Source organism: Cucurbita moschata, unplaced genomic scaffold (genome assembly GCF_002738365.1).
Source record: "Cucurbita moschata cultivar Rifu unplaced genomic scaffold, Cmos_1.0 Cmo_Scf00053, whole genome shotgun sequence".
Classification (NCBI taxonomy): Eukaryota; Viridiplantae; Streptophyta; class Magnoliopsida; order Cucurbitales; family Cucurbitaceae; genus Cucurbita; species Cucurbita moschata.
Window position 1 is genome coordinate 1,100,721 of NW_019268569.1, and position 5,316 is coordinate 1,106,036.

At 33.2% G+C, this 5,316-nt stretch overlaps 1 pseudogene; it reads left to right on the forward strand.

Annotated features, from left to right (window-relative positions):
• Nucleotides 1-657: 657 nt before the first annotated feature.
• Nucleotides 658-2,256, forward strand: LOC111436313 (annotated as a pseudogene).
• The last annotated feature ends 3,060 nt before the right edge of the window (nt 2,257-5,316 follow it).

The window sequence follows — 5,316 nt, forward strand, 5'->3', positions numbered from 1 at the left end:
TTTGGCGACCTCTTGAAATTTTCTTAACAAACATGTGGGTAAGACAAAATATGCTAAATACAACTCATGTTGATCCATAAGAATAATCTCCCTTCTTAGAAACACTTCGTGAGGAGTAAACAATGTGGTCATATTGCAAAAGATGTCGGAAATTGCTGGAGCCATTAGGTGTCAAATTCATACTAAAAAATTTGGTTCAAATCCTGTGCCTTGGAAATTACACTAATATGTTTGAGGTTTTTTTTTTTTTTTTTTTTTCAAGTCTTATTTCTAACGATTTTAGGTTGAAAACATTCTCGAGCCAATGTAGTCATAAATAAAAATGTTTGAGGCCGCAAAGCTAGTACTTCATTGGATTTGGTGGCCAATGCCTAGTTTCTTTGAGATTCAACGGTTCAAAGGCGAGTGAGAGTGATATTACAACACACCCATTAATGAACAACTTAGGGAAACGATAAACAAAGTTTAGTTATCAATTTATGTTTGGATTAAGAGAGGGAGATGGATCCATAACTTCTTTTAGTTCCATCCCGACTTGATTCCTATTTTTCAATTGGTATTAAATACATAAAAAGTTCCAAATCTAAAACGAAATATGATTGTCTCTCATTAATTTTCAAACGATATACATAAAAAAGAAAAGAAAGCAAAGGCTTCATGATTATGATCAAATCGAGTTTCTTGGCTGCTACAATTTTGATGTTACTATTGTTAGCTCTTACCGTCAATGCTCAATCTAGTGCCGATGTTGTTTTTCCTTTGAAAAGATATGGTAACATAGTGTCTGGTACTGACATCACGAAGGTAAATATACAATATGAACATCAATATTATCACTAGTTGAGCTGATCAATTGTTTGCTATAAGTTTTTGTTACTTATGAAATGTAGTCTTTAGCAAATGCATGGAAGGATGCATGCACGTCCAATCATTCTAGTGCAATTTTTATTTTGAGAGGGATATTTAAAGTAAAGCAAGGGAAGTTTGAAGGACCTTGTAATAGCCCAATTGACTTTCAACTTGGAGAAATATTGCAGGCACTAAAAAGTCTTCAGAGAGATAATTGGATCACTTTTGCACGTGTTGATAGATTAACATTATCAGGTGAAGGAGTTTTGGATGGCCAAGGAAAGGCGCTTGGAAAAGGAATGATTGCCACAAACATATAAATTGTGCCCAACTCCCCGTTGTAAATAATATGCCTTCAGCTTTCCTTCTCAATCTCATGCATCTTGTTGTTTTTGAAATGGCCTCTTACTTGTCTTCTCTAATGTTCTGATATTTACGATTTGGTAAATGTTCTTCGTTTTCTAGAGGATAATCTTTAAACAATCAAGGGAAAAAGTGAAATTTTTTTGAGTTTTCAATTTTATTGGGTTCTGTTCAAATTTTTAGCTTCATTACCGACTCTCACAAAATATTATTTGATTATACAAAATGTTTAGAGTTTGAGGTTCAACTTCATCACCAATTCAACCGTTAAGAGAATAACATCACTTGATAGCAAGAACTTCCATATCAACGTCCTCGGCTGCAACAACCTCACATTCCATAATATCAATATAATGGCACCAGAAAACAGTCCCAACACCGATGGAATACACATCGATCGATCAAATAAGATCACAATCACAAAGTCCAAAATTGCAACTGGAGATGATTGCATTTCTTTGGGAGATGGAAGCAAACTAATTGAAGTCACCAACGTGACATGCGGACCAGGACATGGAATAAGCATCAGAAGTCTTGGAAGATATACTAATGAAGAACCTGTTGAAGGTGCCATCGTAAAGAACTGCACGTTAATTAACACCACTAATGGTGTCAGGATCAAAACGTGGCCAGCTTCTGCTGCTAGCGGCACCGCCACCAATATGCACTTTTTGGACATTATAATGGTCAATGTTAGCAACCCTATTCTAATAGACCAAGAATATTGTCCGTGGAATCAGTGTCGGCAGGTATGGACCGCATTCTCGAACCTTTGATTCATTTTTTTCATTATAACTTCACAAATAAACCATTTCTTGTCTCATTTTAATTCTTCATATTCCTTCAAAAATTAAGATTAGTACAATGAGCTTCAAGAACATTAAAGGAAGTTCTGCAACTCCGCTGACAATCAAACTTATTTGCAGCCGTCACTTACCATGTGATAATGTAGAAGTAAGCAACATTGACCTCACTTACAATGGAATAAAAGGTCCTATTTCCTCCCAATGTACGAATGTGAAACCCATCATTTCTGGAAGATAGAACCCCAAGATATGTTCCTCTCCTTATGTTGTCCGATGAATGGTTCATTGTCATAGAACTTCAAAATAATAGACAGCCTTAATTAAAAAAGAAGACCGCCTCTATCCATTTGACTCTCATTCTTTTGAGTTTCTTTTGTTGTACTTTTCGAAATAAATAAGATGGTCGAATGTTTGAAGGAGACTTTGTGTCCTGAACAACCTAATGTCTTTAGTACCTCGACCTTATATAATAAAATGGTTTCTAGATTTGAATTAGAAATAAGACAATGTAAGTGTAACAACTATCTAATCCATTACTCAAGAAAAGAATCTTTAACCAACAAAAATATCTAAATCCTCTTTCCATTAGTTACCCTAAACAAATCAATTACCATTAGAAATCTTTTACACAGAATGGATAAGTTAGATCCAATCTCCTAACTATATCCGTCCCATATCAGATCCATCATTATTGTTAAAGAAGAATTGACATTAGAGGTGACTAATCCAGCAAGTCGTGTCCTTAAATTTATCTTTTTCGTCAATCGCATAATTTTGGTTGCAACTTTTGGATATGACTTGAAAAAATTTAGGTTTCATATTAGAAAATTAAGGGACAAGTATTAATATGTATTTTAGGATTACATTTAATATCGAATTATCTACCAATTTATCCCGGCCAAGTTTAGTTTTAGGAAAAATGTCGATAGTCCTAGAAAAATTAAATATCAAAAGTAGTTAAATGTTCTAGGAGTTTAATGTACAAGAACTCATCAAAATTGGCCCAAATCCGTGGTAAATAAGGCCAAAAAACAAACAGAAATCACAAAAGAGAGAAAATAAAAACAAAACTTGGTCTTGATCGATTGTGCTATGTTTCGTGTTTTCAAGTTTTAAAATATTTGTTGTTCGTGAGTTTAGCTGGGTCGAGTTGAGTTTGGGCCTAACGCAATTAACTGGATCATAAATTTATTCAACTCAAACAACCCTTATTACATAATTAAATCTTTTGATTTTATTGTTTAGAATAATATCTTAAGAAAAAAAATGGGAACTAAGCCATTTGGAAATAGCAAATGGTGCCCATGCTAAGATTTGGACCACGATTTCAAATTTGGATTCAGCAACTGATTCCCTTGACGTTACCCTGCATCTAGCATGACATACCTACATTACCAACTTATCTTGAATTGCTTATAAGAGTGAAAACTATCCTCACAAACCAACACTATTTTTGTAGCATGTTTTTCCTTACTCACATGCCTCTTAAGATGTAATCTCATACCTAAAATTTGGACAAGGATTTGGAATCCAAATTTGGCATCTGATGGCCCCCACAATTCCTTGCATCTTCAATGATAGGGTCACATTAGTTACTTGTTTTGAATTGCTCCTAGGAGTGAAAACTATCTCTAAAAATCAAGTTGCCTACTTTTGGTGGTTCAATCATAAGACTCAAAAGTTAAGCGTGTTTAGTTTCGAACAATATTATGTTTGGCGACCTCTTGAAATTTTCTTAACAAACATGTGGGTAAAGCAAAATATGCTAAAAACAACTCATGTTGATCCGTAAGAATAATCTTCCTTCTTAGAAACACTTCATGAGGAGTAAATAATGTGGTCATATTGCAAAAGATGTCGGAAAATGCTGGCGCCATTGGGTGTCAAATTCATACTAAAAATTTGGTTCAAATCCTGTTCATGGAACATTACACTCATCGGTTTAAGAGGTTCTTGCTTTTTTTTTTCTTTTTCTAGAGATGTAATCAGTTTCATGCCTCCTAAGATGTAATCGGTTTCGAGAATTCTCTCGAGATGTAATTTCATTGTCCAGAGAAAGGAGGAGAGATTGGTCTGTTTGGCTCAACCCAAGAGTCTATTCAGAGAGACTCTTGAAGAATTTTTGCCCAATGATATATTTGCATATTTAATATTAATACAAACTATATTTAAATATTATGAGATATCTTAATATATATTTAATTAATTTGAATATCATTCAAATTTCAAATATATTTTTATTTTAGGTATCATACATTAATTGATTTAATATTTAATTGTATTTTTAATATATTTAATATATTAAATATTAATTTAAAACCTTCAAATTAAATATATTTTCTCAATTTATTTAATATATCTAATATATTAAATATTAGTTTGACATTTCAAATTAAATTTATTTTCTCCCTTATATTAATATATCTAATATAGTAAATACCAATTTGAACCCTTCAAAAAAAATTTCAAATAAATTGAACCTTTAGCTTTACTATGAACTAGCAAGGAAACATTATGGACCTATAGATTATAAGCTCCAATGATACAAAATTAATTAATTAAATTCTTTAATTAATCAATTTCCATTCATTAACTATAGGTCACTCCACTATAGACCTAGAGTTGCACTCTTATGCACTGTAAGACAAGTTATGTCCATTGATATAATCATTACAAGCAAGTCGATCCTTCACGAGTTGTTCATAACTACAGTTGGGTCAAAAGTCCGTTTTATCCCTGTAATTACATTTTTCAACTTGAGTATCACTGATTCACTAATAAACAAATTGTTTATAATCCAATCATAAACCAAGTCCCTCTCAGGCCAATGAGAGGGTGGGGCCCCATTGTTCAAGTACCGAAATCAGTATTTAAGAGAACAACTCATCCAGTTTCCTCATATGGAAAGGAGTGAATTTCATCTCATGATATTATATTCCAAACTCCCTATTTGGTCAAGTCCCTAAAATGGTAGGCATATTGAATCGGCCTAAAGAGCCATTCTCACCCATGTAAATTAAAGGACAAGCCCTCAAAGGCAGGAGTTCATAGCTCACTCAGGATTAAGATCGATTCGCATATGATCATCATGTGAAATATTGATCTTCTCAATTAACAGATTTATAAAGAGAGATTAAACATTTCTTAGTCCAGTCTTATACAAACTCATTGTGTAGGGCACCCCCACTTACATGTCTCCACATGAACGATTTGAATCAAATCATTTGTAACGATTACAAAGTGGGCCGTATCAATAGTGTTACCAGGATAAGGCATCCAAATTTATCCATATACTATA